Consider the following 22,195-nt stretch of genomic DNA (forward strand, 5'->3'; position numbering starts at 1 on the left):
GTTCCAGCACTGGGCTGGAAGTATTGTTACCCCCAGAAACTACTAATAGTTTCTTGCTTAAGTCCAAAAGAGTAACTCCAGTCTTGGAACTGCAAGCATCAGGATAAATTAAGATGAACAAGTAGTGCATAGAAGAGAAGAAGAAAGGAGATCTTGAGCATGACCACCTAACCATCTATTCAATAAATATCTGCATGTCGAACCAATCTTAGTAAAAAGCTATCAAAGTTGCAGCCAGTATGGCGCTTAAACAATTGAAAATGGCCACACCATGGATAAGTATTCTCATTGTTTCAATTCAATTTAATTCAACAGGGAGTTTCTCTTAGGTCTTCTGATGAAATCTCTCACCCTATTCTATGATATGTTGGTCTATGTCAGAGACAGTCAGGGTTTCCAGTTAATAACCAAGTTTTTCTGAGACCAAAAAAAAAAAACCCACAAAATTTGCTGTATTTCAGCTCACCCTGGATCCCAAGCTGGAGTGGGCCCTCCTTCACCCATTCAGGTGAGGTGCAACCATAGGGAACTAAACAAACTCAAACCACCCATTTTCTAGAACTTCTGGGTCTAAAGCATTACCTGAGTTATCTGGGGAATTCCAAGACCTAAGAGAGTGCTGGGCCTGCAGCCTCTTGGGAGATAATTATTATACATTGTCTTCTTGTTTTATACAATGTGGGTTTGCTTATCAGTTCTATACCAAGCGTAAAAACAACTGCAATCAGTATCCAAACAGTGTTTCTTCCCATCAAGAGAACATGCAAACCACCACAGAGTTTGTGATTCATTAGAACCAAGATCTGCCTTCACAAATAGGATCAGGTGTGTAGCTATTAGCACTACCTCCTGGTTTAAAATTTTAAAAATAATTGGAGGGATGACAGAGTATTAACCACTGGGGGCATCAGGAAAGAACTCATATATGAAGTGTCATTAGAACTAATCTTGGAGGGAGCTAGGAATTCCATAAAGCAAAGCTGAGGAGGGATAATATTACAGGTGTGGGGGATCACCTGTGCAAAGATAGAGAAGAGAAATGGAATGTTGTATATTGGAAGCAACAAGTAGTCCAGTTTAAATGGAACATGGAATACATGACAGGAAATAATAAGAAATCAATCTACAAAGATGTTGGTTCAATATTAAGAAGGATTTTAAATGTCAACAGAGGAATCTGTTCTTTACTCTGGAATAAATAGGGAATCACTGAATCTTCTTGAGCAAAGAAACAAATTTTAGGAATAGCATTTTTGCAACTGGGTGAAGGACAGATTGGAGCAGAAAGGAATTGGGTGCAGTAAAAGCAATTATGGGTATACTAGAATAGTCCAGGCAAGATAATAATAGAAAATAATGATGTAGAACCTTAAGGTTTATAAATTTACATTCATTTTCTTATCTGGTCTTCACAACAATCATGTAAGGCAGGTGCTAGTATTATTGCCATTTTACAGATGAGCAAATAGCTTAGAAAGGTTACACAACTTGTTTGTCATCACATGCCTAATAAGCTCCTGAGGTGGAAACTAAACTGTGTCTTACAAATCCAACACCTTATCTCCAGAGTTGTCTATAATATGTAATGAGGGCCCAAATTAGGTTGGTGATTGTTATAGAACATTTGAGGTTTGCATGTATATTAACAGCCTCCAATGAGCATGTCTAACATTGAGAGAATCTGCTAAAAACCACCCCTATTACCATTAAACAGAGACCTGTACTGACAAAATAAATGTCTACGCCATTTTCTTTTAAAGAGTCCAAGTCAAAAGTTCCTTGTGAAGCTCAGAGAAGGGTATCAAATGTAAACAGTTCCTCTGAATTGAGCATCCACTTCAGGGAAGATAGAATTCACCCAGACATTGTCTATTTTCATCCATGAGATAAAGGTGAGTGCACAGATTGCTTGTTATTTGCAGATCCCTGCTGCCTGTTACTTTCTTATCTCCAATCTAAAGTACCTTATCCCTGTTGGGTTGGGCTTGGAGATTAATAGTAATAATTACTAATATTTCCAGAGCACTTACTATGTGTTAGGCACTATACTATAACAGAGTTATTGTGAGGATCAAATAAGATAATATGTGTAAAGTTCTTAGTATAGTGTGATTATAGTGAGATAGAAGCATTTTTAAAATCAGCCATTTTTACCATCCTGGGAAATATTCTCTAAGGCTTCAGCTATTGATTTATATGTATTAAAGATAGGAAATACAGAAGTTTAAGTTTCTTCTTTTATAAAATGGAATACAGAAAAGAGTTCAGCTCTAATGAAAGGGGTAAGGTCTAGAAGTCCCAAGAATTTTGCAATAGAGAAGATGGCAAGATCCAAAGGTCCTTTGATTACATCATTAAGTTATATAATAATAATGATGGTCTGAAGGTCGTAGAGTAGGGTAGGTAGTAAGGCCTGGAGGACCTCAAGAGGCAGTAGTAGGATAGATGTCAAGGTATAATTGTTCTCCATTTCACAAAAAGGGATAGAGTTATTGACTGTCATCTTATCAAACAATGTAGCCACCAAACATCCTGCCTGGGCTTTGAGAGACCTTAGCTAAGAGAGAAAGTGAAGGGGAAAAATAAGAGGGGGAAGCACCCTCATGGTGGTGGGCTTTCCTGCTGCCTAGGCAATCTGTCAGTTCTGGGACTGCCTGAGACCAAGGAAGCATGGAATTGGGGGGTAGCTGGGAAAGAGAAGTAGAACTCCACTCAGAGTTTAACAAGAGAAAGGAGTGAAATTATGCAAGGTTTTTAATGACCTTAATGTTTTTCTTGGAACTAAGACCTATCTTTTTAATAATGGTTTTCTTCTAGATTTACACGAACTGATCTGGAGAGAAGTAAACATAATCAGGAAAACTATATACATAGTGGTTGGAACAATATAAATAGAAATAACAATAAGTAGAAAACTGAATGCTATGTAATATAATGATCAGAGAACTTAAACTGAGAGAAAACTGGAGAAAAAGCACCTCCTTTTATTTCATCAGAAATGTGGGGAATTATAGTATGAAATGCAATATGTGCTATAAAATATCATAAACGAGTCAGTTGGGTCTGGCTGAACTTTTTTTTTCTTTTTCTTCTTTTTGAAAGCTTAAAGCTTGTCAAGTAGGGAAGGATCAAAGGCACAGTAGCAGTGGTAGGATTTTGTGGAAATGTATATACACACACACACATATAATCCATCCTCATTCTCTAGGGTAAGGATCAAATATACATATATTTACAAATATATATATATATATATATATATATATATATATATATATATATATACACACACACACACACAGACATACACAGACATAGAGTTATCTATGTTGGTCTATCACATGACTAGTAGTAGCGTTTTTTCCTATTGACTGTGGTCATATACATATGGTCCTCATTCTCTATGTGCGTGGTGTTACACACACACACACACACACACACATATACATATATATATATGTATGTATCATATACATATTTGTATATATGTAGACATATATATGATCCCACTTAGAAAATGATAGAACCTAGGAGACTGGAAGATTGTAACAGTCATTAGCTCCATGGGAATTTGGACTTTAATTAAATGGGACTATTATTATGTAGGAACTGAGCTAAACTGTAAGCCATTCTCTCTTACTACTCTGAGATGGGAGGGGGGAGAATTAAACTTCCAAGGTATTGGGGGAAATGTTTGCATGTTCTTCTTTTAGCTTTGAAGAAAGCTTTGTAAAGCTAATATGATGTTACGTGGATAAATAAAACTGGAGCATAGTCAGTGGGCATCTGAAAATGGGAGAAGACAACCAATGAGGGCTCAAGCTAATGTCAGAGAAAAGAGAGTCCCTCACTTCCTTAGAGTACTGGAGAACCCTGGGGGTAAGGGGAACAAAATGTAATAGATCTAACCCTGAGAGAGTAGAGCCGCAGTAAACCCATGTTAAATATATATGTCCATATAAATATGTGTGTGTGTGTGTGTGTGTGTGTGTATATATATATATATATAATATATTTCACAAATATATGTAAGTGCTGGCCTTGGTTTCCATTGCTTATATCACTGTTGAAAGATAATTGATTGGATCAAAAGGGAGAAGGGGGCTTGACTAAATCAAGACATTTTATGAGAGACTTGGTCATTCCTAAGGAACTTGTATAAGAATGATGAGCTACGTTAGATTGAAGTAGAATTTCTGAGGGTCTGGAATCTAAGAGGAAAGAGTAAGATCATACAGAGCTGCAAAAAGAACCTCCAACAAAGGTTAGGAAAATAGAAAAGGTAATATTTGAGTTGTGAGATACACACACACACACACACACACACACACACACACACATACATTGATACCAATATACAATGTGCTCATTGTAGAACAACAACTTTATGGCACATAATCATACAGCATGAGAAAACTTTTACTAGTACAAAAATGAGATCACAGGAGAACCATAAAAGTAATATTGTAAAAATCACATATGCATTATAAGGTACATGCTCTTGCATCCAGGCTAATGATTACTCTTGATTGCCCTTATGTTAGGGACTTTCCTTCTGGGAATTGCCATGTCTGCCATGTCAGCTGGTAGGGCAGACCCAGGAGGTAGAAGGGACTTGGCCTCTGAGGCAGGAGGTTGCGTCTTACAAGTGTTTCCTTGAGAAGGCGAGGGGTGTTTCCTCTTACTAGATCTTTTCTTAGGATGCAGCACTAACTCCCAGGTGTCTCCCTTCTGTGGATCCACCTATGCAGTGCTGAGTGGGCTAGGCACAAGGTAATTCTGGAGGAGAGTAACTATAAATAACCAGCTTTGAGTCCATAGGCAAGTAGGATGCAGAGAGAAATAGAAAGAAGCAGAGATATAGAGATGTAAAAGAGATGCAGAAAGAGACGCAGAGACATATATACACTTGCTCTTGCTTCCTGCTAACCCCTGCTGAGATAACAATAAAGAAAGAGTGTTTGGCATCTCAAGATTGTCTCGTCTTCATGTGTATCTGAGGAATATTGGTATGTATGGCCCTGGCAATCAGTAGTGTGTGGGAGGTTACAAATGGGGCCCGAACAGGGATGGAATTGGCCAGGGACCTCATGAGTTCAGCTGGTCCAATCATGGGAAGGGAGATGAGCCCCCAAGACTGATAAAGCAAGCCAAAAGTAGATGTGACATCACAGGAAGAGGCATGAATAATAGGTCAGGGTATAAATTTGCCTGTGATCATGCCCGGTGACACAGCTGTAGTATATAAGTTAGAGAGCCAGACAGGTGGATATGGATAAAGTCTTGCAAGATAGAAAACTAGATCCTATGAAAATAGGACTTCAAGCACCACAGAACATTCAAAAGGTCCTTTGGAAGGACAAGGAAGGACATTGGCAAAGTCCAACTTTAGTACTTTGGACAGGGCTGGGAAATTTAAATCTTGTGGGTCCTGATGGGGAAGGCCACTGGATTTCAGAAAGAAAAACAAGGAAAGCTGATTCTTCCAGACTCTGAATCATGAAATACCAACCACTTGGTCAACCTGAAATCACCTTAGACTTGATCTTGACATTTGGTACCAGATGCAGCTGCATACAACTCACTCATCTCCCCTCTTCAGTCCGGATTCCACTGGGTAGGGCCAGCTCTACATCCCTTGTCAGCCTGAAGCAGTTCCAGAACATGAGACTTTCATTCCTTTGCCACAGGTGAATCTGGATCTGACTGCTTGAGGTGGGGGGGGGGGGAATTCTTCTATGGCTCTGGTACCAACACCTGATTGAACATATTTCCCTTCTCATCCCCTTTATTGCATCTTTGTATTGTTACTTTTTCTACTTTAAGCCTATCTTTTATATGTAGATATATTTTTATACATCTTGTAATTTTATTAAGCAAGCTATTTTACATCTTGTAGTTTTATTAAGAGAGCTATTTTTAATATCAGAGCTGGTTTTATGAGCAGTCCCCAATAAACATAAAGGGAGATATGTTAGGGACTTTCCTTCTGAGAATTGCCATGTATGCCATGTCAGCTGGCAGGGTGGACCCAGGAGGTAGAAGGGAGCTTGGCCTCTAAGGAAGGAGGTTGTGTCTTACAGGTGTTAAAAATTCCTTGAGATGGTGAGGGGTGTGTCCTCTTGCTAGATCTTAAGACACAGCACTAGCTCCAGGTATCTCCCTTCTGCCGATCTACCTACACAGTGCTGCATGGATTAGGCACGGAGTAATCCTAGAGGAGAATAAATATAAATACCCAGTTTTGCGTCCACCGGCAAGGATGCAGAGAGAAGTAGAGAGAGACAGAGATGCAAAGATGCAGAGAGATGCAGAGACATACATACACTTGCTCTTGCTTCCTGCTAACCCCTGCTGAGATTACCAAGGCTGTTTGGCTCATCTTCATGTGTATCCATTGGTATATATATATGGCCCTGGCAATCAGTAGCCTTGGTAGGAGGTTACACCCTTAGATAAGTAATTATTATCTATTTATAGACAACCCAAATTCTAATATTCTGTTTCTGAAGATGGGACCAGCTTTGAATTGTTTAGAATTCAAAGATTAGGACTCAAGACCAGGTATCACACAAACCAGTAATACTTCCATGAGCCTCTATTTTTGTAGTTCTCCTAGAATCTATGGCAACACACAATTTGCCTTTTCAAACATTGTGCATTACCCATTTGTTGTCACAATTCAAGATATCACTACATTCTTATTAGGATAAATGCCAGTTATCAGCTAATTGAACTCCCATTGCTGGTCTGGCCAAACAAGTAGAGGTAAGAAAGTATGGGGGCAAGCAGTGAAAAGACTGGGAAGGATGGGGGGGGGGGGAAGAGGGAGGGACCTTTTCCTGAGTCTAATAACAAAAGCACCTATGTTCTCCTGTATGTCTCCCAATCATAAGACATGCTCCAATCCATCACTGTGCCCTCCTTATTACTTGGCAGTAACAACAGATTTCTATACACTCTATGACTGCCCTCCATTACCAGAGGGCAAAACAGCAGCTACTATATTTCAAAAGTATCCAAGAGAGAGTTGGGGTGGGCTTGCTGAGCACTAGGGTTGCTACTAGCCAGCTGACTGGTTTGGCTCCCCTACTCAGCTGCCCTGGGGTAGATAGAGGAGGCACCTGTGCCCAGGTCTAATGAGCCTGTGGAAATGGATAGGTCACATATAAGCCAATTATTGCTAACAGACTGGTTTGGGGAAATCATTTTCCCTGGAACCAATTGAAGCCCATTTTGGAGATAAAAGGGACAGTGCATCAGTCTCTGTGGTCAGAGCAGCTTTCATGCATTTCATGGAACAAGGAGATTGTGAAATGTTTGAAACTGTGAAAATGGGGTTTGGCTAGATTGCTCAGTCAAGGCATTTAAAGGGACTCAGCGTGACAGTCTACTCAAAACCTAGCACCTCATTTAAACATAGATATAGATATTAGCATTTCTTTCTCTTATGTGAATTCTCTGCACTATACTGGTGTGCATCTCAACATGTGTCATAATTTAGTGCTTTACAAATGTTGACCCTTCACTCACATTCCAATTACTCATAAAATAGAAGTTAAAGGGAACATGAATAATTGAAATCCCCAAATAACCCAAATACTTTATTGTTAAGTATGAATTTTACCTCCTTAACCATGAAAATATATACTACAGTGGATGACAAGAAACAAGCCTAAATGGAGAATGACATGACCTAAAGAAGAAGCAATAGCATAGAGATTGCTTGTGTTTTAGAGTTTGCCTCCCAGACTTGACTGTAATTTTCAAAATATTATAGTAGAGTGGTCAAATAAGCCTATATTAGAATGAGAAAAGGAGGAGGAGTAGGGATTGGTCCAGTTTTACATGAAAATGGGCAAAATTCAACAAACAAAATTTTTCAAGCAAGGCACTATGCCAGGCTTCTTATAATGACAAAATAAAATAATTCTTGTCTTCAAGGAGCTAATATTCCCCTGGAGGATTACAACATGTACACAGCTAAATATAATGCTAGGTAAAAAGATAAAAAGAACAAAGGAGGAATCAGGCAAACTGCTTCAATAACATTTGAGGAAAGGCTTTAGGGAAAAGGTAGTATCTGAGATGAACCGTAAAGGAAAAAAACAAATCTGAAAATCAGAGCTGAGGAGAGGGCATTCTCTACACCAGAAAACCAGTGAAAATTCATGGTGTAAAATGAAAAAGACAGGAAATAATGTACCCAGTAAAAACAATATTGCAATGATAATCAATAGGAAAGTTTTAGTTATCCTGATCAGTTCAATGATCTGTGTCAGCTTCAAAGGATTCAATATGAATGGTGGCAGTTAAGTGGCTGGATGGATAGAGTGCTGGCCCTAGAGTCAGGAAGACTCATCTTCCTAAATTCAAAAGACACTTACTATCTAAATAATTACACGTCACTTAACCCTTTTGCCTCAATTTCCCCATCTGTAAAATGAAATGGAGAAAGAAGTGGCAAACCAATCAAGTGTTTGGGGTCTTCCCTCAAGGAGACCCCAAATGAGTCAAAAAGAGTTGGACACAACTGAAAAAATGAATAAATATGATAAAAAAATTATATCTACCTCTGGGAAGCAAGCAGATAAATTCTGAGTACACTTTGAAATATATTTTCTCTTTATTTTTCTTTTTTTTCCACTCTAAAGCATGGTTAATATGGAAATATCTTGCATAATTTCATATGTATAATAAGTGTCATATTTCTGGCTTTCTTAATGGATAGAGAAAAGGGTGGAGAGGAGAGAATTCAGAACAGAAAATAAGTTTTTAAAAGGTTAAAAAAAAAAAGGAAGAAGAAAAATTCATAGAGTTGAGAAACAGCATTCTGAGTCCAGGAATAGCTGAAATAATAGTATAGCTTGGCTGAGACAAAGGAAAGTAATGAGAAATAAGATGTGAAAAGCCTTTTCACTGTTGGTACAAGAGTTCCTGCTTTACTGAGTTTGTAACAAAGACTTACTGAAGGTTTTTAAATAGAGGAGTGACATGACCAGGCCTCCAGTTTACTATGACAATGTTGGATTTTATGTGAAGTATCAATTTGTGATGAGAGAAACTAGAGACAAGGATATCCACTAAGGGGCTATAATAATAATAATATAGAAAAATGATAAAGCAGTCCTGAACTAAGGCTGTGATCATGGGAGTGAGGAGAAAAGATTTGATATGAAAGATGTTATAGAAATACAATGAAGAGGAATTAGCAATAAATAAGATATGGAAAGTTAGGGAGAAAGAAGAGTCAAAATGGCTCTAAAGTTATGAATCCTAAGTAACTAGGAGGATAATGGTGTCCCTCAATAGAAATGAAGGAATTTGAAACAGAAGAGAGGGGGAAAGGAAGGAAAGAAGAAAGAAACAAAGCAAGGAAAAAAAAAAACAAATGAACAAAGGGAGGAATGGAGGAAAAGAGGAAGGAAGAAGGAAAGAAAGAAGGGAGGAAGGAGAAAGGATAGAAGACTCTTCCATGAGAACCTTCCCTTCTGCAAAATGAGAAATGAGTAAACAATTGCGGCATATGAATGTAGTGGTGGATTATTGTGCAATAAGAAAAAATAAATATCAGAAATTTAGAAAAATATAAGAATATTTGTCTAAATTGATGCAGTCAAGAAAGCAAAACTGAAGGAACAACATTGCACATTAACTAAAATCGTGTAAGTGAGAATATTAAAAATATATCAGAAATAAGATTAAATGTAATGTTCAGCATTAGTTCTAGAAGACAAATGATGACTTACGCTTTCCCAATCTCAAAGGAACAAAAATAATATAAGTAAAGCAGGGCATTGCACCAAGTGTTTTGATTACAAAGACAAAAATGATCTCACCCCTTTGCAAACCTTAAAGTGCTATACAAATATTAGCTATTATAATTATTAATAGCTATTTCTAGAAAGGTGATGAACTGAAGATATGAGATGTTTCACCTGTTATAATACACCTGCTGTGTCAGTTGGTTTTGTTTAACTGTTTTTGTTATTACAAAAGAAGGATCTGGGGGAGGGATCAAGAAATTAATATAATGTAAAACATCATTGATGAAACTTTTTTTAAAAAAATCAAATTATAAGAATTTGAAGGTCTGAAAAAAAGAAAAAAGAAAGGAAGAAACTAAAATAGAATCTTCACAGGTTTACTCTCCCCGCCCCACCAAAAAATTAATTAAAGAATTTCATTTTTAAAAGTTCAGTCAAATTGTCTTTTTAGCATGAAATAAATGAAGGCCCATTATATGTAACAAGTATAACAACTATGTATGTACTTGTTATAGATGCTGGGACTTTATGCATGCCAAAGATCTGGATCATAGGACTAAGAATAAGATAGCATCCTTTAAGAGCAACCTATGGATCCAGATCTTTAGAGGTAATTTGTCTCTCAAGAAATAACATTTGAAAAATTTTTTAAATTAAAAAAAGAAATAACACAATATCATTTTTAAAACATTACACTCTGAGTCAGAAGTATTAGTTTTAAAATTTTGATTTGGTCATACCCTAGGTTTGTGACCTTGAGCTGTTCACATAATCTTCCTGAAAATATTTCCTCATCTATAAAATTAGAATCAAAATACTTAAACTTGCTCTAATTGCATCAAATCCTAAAATACTGTCAACTTCACTAAATTAAATCTGTAATTGCTAAAAAGAGTATGATCTACTATTCACAAAGGAAAAAAATAGATGAAAATGTCAACACATGATATATAGCTGAATGGATCACCTGTAAAGCTTATTCATCAGTACATATATCTCAGATAGACATTGCAAATAGACAGTGTTCTGGGTCCATGATTGAACAAGAGAAGAAAGAGCTATATTGCTTTTGACAAATTAACCAGTTTCTTTATGACTCCAAACTCTTCCTTAAAACAAAGGCCCATCTTTTTAGTGCTAATATTCTTTTGGTGATCTGTATAGCTACAAATCATAGAATACCACAGTTTTTAAATAATTAAAGTTAAGGATTACCCACAGGTCAATGGAGAGGTTCATGGAAGGCTTGAGAAAGCTGTAACACACTGCAAATGATCAATTGCTTATAGGTCTAATGGCATTAAAGATGTCTCTAGAGAAATGTAGGAAGATGAAAAAATATGAGCTTGTCACAAACTCAACATGAGGGATAATCATCGAATCACCTGGCTGCTGCATTAATCTCAAGAGACCTAGAGAAAGGCCCCTAGAATGTTGAGTGAGTCCCCTATTGCAAATATAAGGAAAGAAATGGAAAAGAATTAGCACAGAATAAGACAGGAGGACCTGAGTTCAAATCTGATCTCAGACACTTAACACTTCCTAGCTGAGTGTCCCTGGGCAAGTCACTTAACCCCAGCCTCAGGGGGGAAAAAAAGAAAAGAAAGAATAGCACAGAATACATGGGTATAGATATACAATGGCACACAATAGAGAGGACTACCTGGGTATGATCTATATCACTAAACAAGATGTCCATATTAATGAGATCACAGAGCTATCAAAGAGTAAACAATATTTGCTTCCACATAGATCATAAAGTTATTATAATGATCAAATGATGCTAAAGTATTAGTAACAAGGGCCTGGCCACTGGGAGCTCCATTTTCAGAGCACATACAGCATTCTCTACCTGCTGCCAAACTATATGGAAGAGGCTAAGGCTAGGCTGCTTCTGGAAAAGCATGAGAATATCCAAAGAAAGGAAGGAACAGGCTCCAGGATTCAGATGATATCCAACTATTTTTGTGTCATGTTTATGAGTCATTCAGTATGAGCCAACTAGAATGACATGGAAGCCCCATTTCCCCCACCCAACCCCCCCAAAATCATTCCATCTCAATTTGTGCGAAAAAAAAAAAAAAAGCATAGCTTCCAGGAATAAGGTGATAACAATCCTCCTGGATTTTGCCTAAAACCACATCTGGAGTGATTGTAGAATTTTAATTACTATAAAACTAATTACTATATTAATTGGAAATTAATAAGCTAAAAAATATATCAGGTAGACTGCAAAAGTGGGGAACATCCAGCCTGTAGTCTATATAAGGCCCAGAGAATCATTTGCTAAGGCAATGATGAGCTGAAACCTCCTACTGCTTGAGTTCTATAAGGCGACAATTCTGTGTGGCCTGCAAATGATGTTATAAATATCCAAATGACCCTTGGCAGAAAAAAGGTTCCTCATTCCTGAAGTAGAGCAACCAAAATGATGAAGGGTCTCAAGTTCATGAAGATCAATTAAAGAAACTGGTGACATTTAACCTTCATAAGAGAAGCCTCAGGAGGGACATGAAGAAGCAGACTTGCTCTGTTCAGCATCAAAAAAAAAAGAACTAGGAACAACATAAGAAAGACAAATTTAGACTTGCTATCAGGAAAACTTTCTAATAATGAGAACTCTCCAAAAGTAGAATGAGCTGCTAGTGCCTTAAGAGGTACTACCCTTCTCCCCCTTTCCTTATTGGACATCTCTAAACAAAGACTGAATGACTACTCATTGGGTGTGTTGTAGGAAAGAATGATTTTTGGATATAGAATTGGACCATAATGCTGCTAAAATCATTTCTAATCTTAAAATTCTAAGAGTGGTAATACATACTTTTTAAAACAATGCTGTCATTGCTCAGAGCTAAACAATAGGTAGTAAGCTTGGTGCCCTGGACATGTTTCACAAGATATGCTCTTAAATCAATTCAAATTAAAACAAATTCAGTTGCAGAAAGGATCCAATGTCTTGTGGGGGGGAAAGATCCTCTGCTCCAGTCCCCCCATGAGTAGATACCCTAGAACATTTAAGCTCCAAGGTGAAGAAGGATGGAGGGCAGAACCATGGGAAGAACTTATTGGAGTGTAGTCTCGGGGATGGTTTCCTATATCAAAAAATTGTTCTCACAAATTTATTTGTTTCTATTCTGCTAAAACAGTCCTGTAAGTATTATCTAAGTATCATTTCTCTAGAAAAAAAATCAATTGGCCTGCGGTACTTATAGCGCAATTCAATACATACCTAAAACTTTAAAAAAAAAATTCTTCTTTGAGGAATTAGAGCTAGAAAGAACTTGTTTCATCTGATCCAAGCTTCCAATTTTGAAGGTAAAGAAAAGTGGAAAAGAGAAGTGACTTGTCCAACCAAGATTACATAGCTAGTTAATAATAGAAGCAGGATTTTAACCCAAAAGTTTTATCCTTTCCATTATACCATGCTGATTTCCCATTCTTTTCGTAGTGGCAAATCTTGCTCTATTCAGACTGGACTCAATTTTTGGAAACAACAAAAAGTCATTCCAAGTCAAGAATAGTAAAGAAGAGAAATTATTTTTAATCATTTGAGTCAATAATGGGTATTACTATAAAAATGATTTTCTTTGTGGCTTCTAAACAAATTCAGTTAGATTCAATTCAATTCAATTCATTAAGTATTGTATTATATACTTACTAGATACAAGCTGCTATTATGAGTCTTGAGGTTATAAAGACATTTCTTCATTTACCAATTCATATATAGGATTACATTACTATAATTACCAAAGATACTTTACAGAAATAAAGAAAAAATGAAAATATACTAATTGCTAATGGTTGGACTCTTCTAATACAATACAAAAACAATATTACCTAAATTAACTTACAGATTTGGTGCCTAGCAAGGACTACAGAATTATCTTAAAGAGCCAGACAATATAATAACAAAATTCTTCTGGTGGGAGAAAAGTTTCAGGATCTCAAAAGAAATAATTTAAACAAGGTAGGAAAAAAGGGGATCTAGCAGTACTAGATATTAAACTATAAAGCAAAGCAGTAATTATTAAACTATTTGGTACTACCCAATAACAATAAAATTATGTGATGATTAATTGTGAAGGACCTGGTTCTTTTCAACATTGAGGTAATTCAAGGCAATTCTTGTGATGGAAAGTGCCATCCACATCCAGAGAACTATGGAAACTGAATGTGGATCAAAGCATATAGCATTTTCACCTTTTTATTGTTATTAGATTTTTTTCCTTTCTCTCATTTTTCCCCTGATTTTTCTTGCACAGCATGACAAATATGGGAATATGTTTAGAAAAACTACACATGTTTAAATTATATCAGATTGCTTACTGTTTAGAGGAGGGGAGGGGAAAGGAAGAGAGAAAAATTTGGAACACATGGTTTTGCAAAGATGAATGTTGAAAACTATCTTTTCATGTATTTAAAAAATAAAATACTATTAAAATATAAGGTAGTAAACTTTTTTTAACTGAAAAGTTAATCAATTGAATAGATTAGATACATAATTTACAGAGCAAACTAATATAGTAACATAGTGTTGGATAAATCCAAGGATACCACATAGTTGATATAAGGACTTAGTATTTAACAAAAACTACCTGGAAAATTGGTAATTGTCTGGGAGAAAGTAGCTTTATATTAACATCATGAACCACAAACCATAATAAGATCCAAATGGATAGAGGATCTAGATCAAAAATGGCAAATAAGTTAAAGGGGGGAAAGAAATAGCTTTTACCTATAGGGGAGCGGAAGGGTTCTTGACTAAACAGGAGATAGAAATGATCACAAAAAAATAAACTAGGCAATTTCAATTATGCAAAATCGGAAAAAATGTTACAAAAGATCAATACAACTTAAATTGAAAGGAAAAAGGTCAAGTAGGAAAATTTTCACAGCAAATTTCTAATAAAAGCATAATATCCAAGCTCTGTAAGGAATGGAAACAATAGATAAGAACAAGAATTATTCCATTATAGCAAAATGATCAAATGATATGAATAGCTAAGTCCTCAAAAGAGAAAATATAAGTTATCAATGACCATATGGGGGGAAATGCCCTAAATCACAAGTAACAAGATAAATGCAAATTTAAACAGTTTTGAAGTTCTATCTTACATCCATTAAATGGAGAATTTTTTTAAGTAAAAGAATAACTATTGGAGGAATTATGGGAAGACAGCTGTATTCTGAATGGAGTTGTGAATTGGTCTAGCCATTCTGAAAAACAATTTGAAACTTTGCCCTAAAAGTCACTAAACTGTGCATACTCTTTGGCCATGGAATACTACTAGCAGGCATATACACCCAAAGGAATCAAAGACAGAGGGAAAGGACATTTGTATGTTCAAAAAGGATGATAGTGCTTTTTATAATGAAGAACTGGAATCTATACACAGACATTAGTTGGGGAATAGTTCAACCAACTATTATTTTTTTTCCTGAGGCTGGGGTTAAGTGACTTGCCCAGGGTCACACATCTAGGAAGTATTAAGTGTCTGAGACCAGTTTTGAACTCTGGTCGTCCTGAATTCAAGGCTGGTGCTCTATCCACTGCACCACCTAGCTGCCCCCTATAATTTATGAATGCAAATGAATATTTCTATTCTGTAGGAAAGACAAAAAGGAAAAAAATAATCTGATAAACTGGGAGGATCTTGTATGAATTAGTGCAGAGTAAAATGAACAAAATCAGAAGAATGATTATGACTTACAATATTGGAAAAAAACCAGTTCTAAAGTACTTAAGAGCACAGCTCAATGCAGTAACTGGTCATAGCTCTAGAAGATTGATGATGAAACATACTTGTCACCACTTGGCAGAGGAGTAATAATAGACTTTAGGCACAGAATGAAAGACTTTTTTCAGATATTACCAATGCATGAATTTGTTTTGTTTTACTATACTTATTTGTTATAAGAGAAGGATTTGGAGAGGGGTGCTGAGAGAGAGCAAAGGATAGTAACAGTATTATTAGGGAAGAAAGAAAGAGTCTTTAAAAAAAGAAAGAAAAAAGAAAACATCAGTAATGAAACACTTTAAAAACACACAGAAGAGAATTGCAAGGCAGTCATAAAAGGATATAAATGACCAGGATTGTTTCTGTTGAAAGGTCAAAAACATCAAGGGAATTAATGGAAAAAAAAAATACAGAGGATGGTGGCCTAGCAGTACCAGATCTAAAACTATATTATAAAGCAGCAGTCATCAAAACCATTCGGTGCAAGCTAAGAAATAGAATGGTGAATCAGTGGAATAAGTTAGATACACACAACACAATAATCAAAAACTATAGTAATCTAGTATTTGATAAACCCCCAAACTCCAGCTTCTGGAATAAAAACTCACTATTTCACAAAAGTTGCTGGAAAAACTGGAAATAATATGTCAGAAATTTGGCATAGATCTAAATCTCACAGCCCACACCAAAATGAGGTCAAAATGGGTATATGATTTGGGCACAAAAGGGATACTATAAGCAAATTAGGAGAGCTCAGGAGATCAGATCTTTGGAAAAGGGAGGAATTTATGACCAAAGGAAAAACTAGAGAACATTATGAAACACAAAATGGACAACTTTGCACTAAATTAAAAGGATTTTGTACAAACAAAACCAACACAAACAAGATTAAAAGGGATATACAAAGCTGGGAGGGAAAATTATAGTTGGTGTTTCTGATAAAGATGTCATTTTTAAAATATATAAAGAACTGTGCCAAATTTGTAAGACTACAAGTCATTCCCCAATTAGTAAATGGCTTTACATGGCAATTGCTACCACACAATACTTGAAAGCTCTGTGTACAAACTAACCTTTGCCACACACCCCAAAATAATTTCTCCCCCCAGCAGCCTTTATGAGATGACTGAAATACTACATTTAAAATTTCATTCCTTCAGTTTCTAGATGATCCCCAATTTAAATATGATTGTCCAAAGGAATATGATAACCCATTAAGCCGATTGCCTTATAAGTGAAATTATCAAATCCAAAACAGTAGTCAGGAATAAGTTTTAATTGGTGAAAAGATAAAAAGAATAGTGAAAATGCTGGGCAGTTGGGATGAGGAGCATAATGGAGGCAACTGAGAGACTCCAGAAAAGTCCAGAAAAGCATTTTAAAGTATACAATTTCCTCATATCAATTCTTTAAAACAGTACACTATTATTCACATTTTATTATTGTAGAGATTGAGTCTTAGAAGAGTTCAGTGATTTACCCATTGTCATACAGTTAGTAAGTAACAAGACAAGAATCCAAATATATATAGTTGGTTTCCTATGGACCAGTACCCTCCAAAGAATCAGTTCTCACTCAGGCCAAATGGCATCCTGAGAGCTTGATCTATGCCACTTTTCCTTTGCTTTTCCTTTTTTCCCCAATTGCTTTGTGGTCCCAATCTAGAAAAAAGTTTCCAAGATAAAGTATAGATGTACCTATGTCTGGGGTATCTCCAAATGTGACATAAGGTATCCAAATCCTATACAGGAAATCAAAATAACAATGGCTAATGGATATGAGACAGCATTAATTTTACCTTGCAGAAAATGCATAAGATACCAAGGACTTACAGGAATCTATGAACTAATAGAGAAATACAAAATTCTCAACTAACCCATCAGCTCTGTTCACTACCAGGGCAACACCCTGTCATTCAGGAAAGTCCCTCTCTTCCCCCAGAGTCCTACACAATCTCTGCTAGACTGGTAGTTCCACCTTGTAATTGAGATTGTCCATGCTTTGGAATTTGATGAATAAAAGCAGGTTTCCTTCTCATCGTATTTTCAATCTGAGTAACTCACTGACTTTGTTCTCCAAGACCATAACATGAGAACCCTGCAAACTCTCTTCCTTCTACCCAAAGATCAGAATACATCATGAAATCTTATCTTTCTTGAAATTAAAGTACTTAAACTCTCAAACTCAAGAACTCTTGAACATAGAGTAACTCAATTAATTCTCAAAGCTGATGGTGCCCAAGAAATCTCCCTTCTCTGCTAGATTCTTATATCACATTGCACAGAGAATTAAAAATCTTCCCTCCTTCCCACAGGATGTTGAGGATCAGGATTTTGTGATCTTGGATTCTTTTTTTTCAGACTCTGCAAACATATGTGTCCTCATCACTATGTTTTTCTTCTGTAAGTTGCCATTGCTACTTCTGGTTGAAAAGTTTGGATGCAAAAAAATCTTCTACTTCCCTTTTTATATTTTGGAAGAAGATAAGAAGGAAAGGGCAAAAAAAGTCCTCAACACTTGGGAGCTAATAAATATGGCTAGCTTTTATTAGGAATAAAACGTAGTTAGTTTTTCTATCATCCAATTAGGAGTTCCTTATGTTCCATCAGTCTGGGTAGGGAACTCTTCAGTTTGCTAGGGGGCTAACAATGGCACTCTGTAATGTCAGGAATAAACTCATCAGGTTATACCAAGTGCTTATTTTGCTTAAGGATGCCCCTTCACACTCATATCTTCTGACCCCAAGTCAGAAGCTCTTTCTACTCTCCAAACAGACTTTGTCTACTTCACAGTTTTACCAAAAATCAGTTTCATCCATAGATTTCTATGCTGCAACTAGAAACATATCCATGGCCATAGATTATTTAGTTGTAGAAGAAAAGAGGAACATATTGCAGAATTAGACTCTCTTCAACATTCTTTTTTAATTTCAATGCAACATTCTAATTCTTTCCTAACTGGACCTTCCTGTTTTCAATCAAAGTGTTTTACCTCCATTCCTGAAGTTGCAGAAAGAGTAGAGACATGGTTTGAGTTTATGCCTATCCCAAGTCATACACTTCTAATTTTTTTTAACTGACCTCATTTAGCAGGGTGGAAGTCAGCTTTTCCTGGTCTATTAAGACTTCAATAAAATCATTCGTTTATAGTTAACTGGAATAGTATTCACATTTAGACCTGCATATTAATTGACTGATAATGAGATGATAAAGCTGCTTCTCTCTGCAGGTGTACCAATCAATTTCAATGAAACTGAAAAAATGAGTTCTTTTCTTATTGCGACTGAAATTAAAAAGTGATTTATATTTTCTAATAAAGTGGTTTTCATTGATCTCTTTCTGAAAATGTATGGTTTCATTTGCACCCTTTTAAATTATAATAGTTTCCGTTTGTAAAAGAATGATTTTCCAATATAATTTTTGGCTCCAATTGATGATTAACTTTAATATAGATTTGTTGGAGAAGAGTGGGGGTATAGAGGGAGTAAGAAGAGCATACACCACCAAAATTGCTTACTTGTAATGAACTTTAAATCTAAAGACAATAAAATGCTTCACTTACAGTACAATGTTGGCAAGGAAAGTTGTTTTTCTCAAGAAATCCATTTCTCTATTTTATAAATTTTCCTTTTGTTTTAGACTTTTTCATCTGTACCAATTGTTTTCTGTTCCCGTTATTAGCCAGTGTAGCTGCAGGGCTAATGTGGGAAAGCTTTTTGCCTGTCACCAATAACAAATTCCAACGTGGAGATACACATGGAGTCCTGTTGTTATCTGTTGAATTCTTCTGGCAGATGTGGGAACCCGTGGAGCAATTAGGTTTCACTTTAATTTATTATTATTGTCTTCTAAGCCATAATAATTAAGCAACCATGAAAAGAAGCTATATTCTGAACATGTGTTCAAATATCGCAGAGTCAGGAGTAGGTGCTGAGGGATCAGAATATAACTTGCTTCCCTCCCAGCCATAAGGCCAAAGGCTGGGGATTCCGAGTCATTCTAGAGAAGACAGAGTAGGGAAGACTGAATGAACGAGTAGGCTAGTCATTCCTAGTCTTTCTGCAAAGAGTAATCTAAGGTAAACAGGTAAACAAAGTTTTGTCCTATTTACCAGGAAAGTGGGAGAAAATAATTTTCACAGAGAGCAGCCTTTACTAAAAGACTGCCTGTGTGGCATAATCTAAGGGACACCAGGAAATCTCTATAGCTCCAAAATATGTGTTCTATCCCCAAAACCTCAATGCCAAAATTATACCATTTGGCCCAGAATCATCCCTCTGCATTATCTTTTCATTGTTTCACTTTTAAAATATCCTTAGGAAAAATAATGTTAAAATAGAGGAGGTAAAATGAAATAGAAGATTAATATTTCCTCTTAGAGCTTGAAATAAACTATGCTTTTGTTTCTTTTATTAAAAATCAACACTTTTCTTTTATAAGAGCAAAAGAAGTCCAACGGTCCTTTCATAGACTATTAGTACTTTCCAGAAGTATTATTCAATTTAAATCCTAGAGGCTAAATCCCAGGAAGTGTCCTTTCTTTCTCAATGAAGTCAACACTTGATTCACAGGCTTCCCCTTCACTCTGATTCTCATCTTCATACTAAGGGAGTTTCAACATGCAATTCTAACATCACAATTCTTCAATCTATTCAGCTCCCAAGAAACACTCTTCTTCTACTCTACCTCATTTTAATAAAGGGATGATTATACTGTTACACTTACCACCATTGAAAAGTATTTTTCCACATAGAAGAACTTTGAAATTCCTCTATCTCAGCACTTCTCTTACTTTTTGGTCTTTACAATGCTAAAAATTATTGAGAATCCCCCTGCAAAAATTTTTTCTTTATGTAGGTAATATCTATCAATTTTTACTGTATTAGAAATTAAAATGTTATTATGAAATGATTTTGCTGTTTTGAACCCTCTAAAAGATCTTTGGACTCCACAGAATCCCAGAATTTTATTCAGTCCTAAGTCTCCAACATTCCATCTCTTTTTATGCATAATGACCCCTTAGTCTATTCTTCATTCTTATAACAACCTCCAATTCCAACAATTCGTCACCCCTACTCAGGTAGTATGTTCCTCCCTAACCAGTTTCAACAGCTTAGTGAACTTGGGTCACTTATTCTTCCTATTTATGCCTTTACAAAGTCCAACCCTAGTTTACTCCAAATACCTTCTTCATTGCTATTCACCTACCATTGAAAGGTATGCTGATTGGATCTACAGTAAATATATGTTATTTAATTTCAACTGGTCCCTCACTACAAGCAAGGCAATCCTATGCCTTCCTCATGGACTCTATATTCCACTCATCATAGCAACTCTGAAATCTACTCTCCTTTCTTTGCACATCATCTCTTCCCCAAACTTCTCAGTTAAGAAATTTGCCTCAATTGAAAAAACAATTGGGTCATCTAAAGCAACCTCCTTGTTTTCCCTTTCTCCTCATTTCATATTCCCCAGAAAACTTATTAGCTTTGTAATCTTAGGCAAGTCCCTTAACCTTATATCAGTTTCCTCAACAATGGAAGAAGGTTGGACTCAATGGCCCATAAGGTCATTTCCAGCTCTAAATCTATCAGGTTATGAACTCAGACTTATTATTCTCTCCCCCCACCAATGTCTGTATTACTATCGAGTTTACTCTCATCTTTCCAGTCACACAGGGACATGACCTCATGTCATCCTTACCTCCTTATTATCACTCACATCACATATCTATTCAGCTGCCAAATCATGTTGTTTCTACACATCTCTCCTCATCATCCATCTTGTCCATTGATACATACACCACTCTAGTTCATCCATCCCTGCCTGGATTTTTGCAACATCCTTCTGATTGTTCTCCCTGTCTAGAGTCTTTCCCTATTCCTATCCATGTTCACATAGAGCTAAAGTGATATTCCCCAAACACAGGTCTAACCTTGACACCTTCCCATTCAATAAAATCCAGTGGTTCTCTATTACCTCCAAGATAAAAAATAAACTCTTCTGTTTGACATTTAAAACTCTTTACCATCTCTTCCTTTTCAATCTTTTTGGTCTTCTCACATGTTATTCCTCTTCACATATGCTATAGACCAGATGTACCAGCTTACTTGCTCTTCCTCACATAGGACCCTCCTATCACAATACCTTTCACAATCTATGCCCCATACTTTGAATGCTCTCCTTCCTTTTCTTTACCTCTGAGAATTTCTAACTTCCTTCAAGTCTCACCTCTACCCTTCCACTCCCTTCTACTACAAGCCTTTCTAAGCCTCCCCCCAATTATTTGTGCCTTCTTTTCAAAAGTCACTTTGTATCTATTTTGCAAGCCTTCTGTATATACTTAATTTTATACTCATAACATTGTAAGCTTTGAAAATAAAGAATTATTTTCACCTTTAGAAAGAATGGAGCTTTCTTGTCCCTCTGTGAATCAATTCAGGGTGAGGAGTCTCTTCCTACTCTAAATTTATGAACCCATGATACTATGAATCCAAATTCAGTACTCTCCATTTTCTCTAGATTGTCTTTGAAACAAACATGTAAATATGCATCTCCAAAACAACTCTCTTATGAATAATTCATTAATGGTCTTTTTGCCTCTGGTACAAATCCATTTTTTGTAAAGAATTTGTATATTTTTTAATGATACCCTACTTGAGGGCTAAAACTTTGCACTTTTGTCTTTGTA

The 22,195-nt window shown here is 36.1% G+C and overlaps 1 long non-coding RNA gene across 1 annotated transcript in view; it reads left to right on the top strand.

Annotated features, from left to right (window-relative positions):
• The first annotated feature begins 226 nt into the window (after positions 1-226).
• Positions 227-22,195, top strand: part of LOC141557567 (uncharacterized) — a 98,378-nt gene continuing 76,409 nt past the window's right edge. Inside the window, exon 1 of the long non-coding RNA XR_012486830.1 lies at positions 227-1,892. This is a non-coding gene — a long non-coding RNA (uncharacterized LOC141557567). The remainder of the gene's footprint in view (positions 1,893-22,195) is intronic.

Source organism: Sminthopsis crassicaudata, chromosome 2 (genome assembly GCF_048593235.1).
Source record: "Sminthopsis crassicaudata isolate SCR6 chromosome 2, ASM4859323v1, whole genome shotgun sequence".
In the NCBI taxonomy this organism is placed as follows: Eukaryota; Metazoa; Chordata; class Mammalia; order Dasyuromorphia; family Dasyuridae; genus Sminthopsis; species Sminthopsis crassicaudata.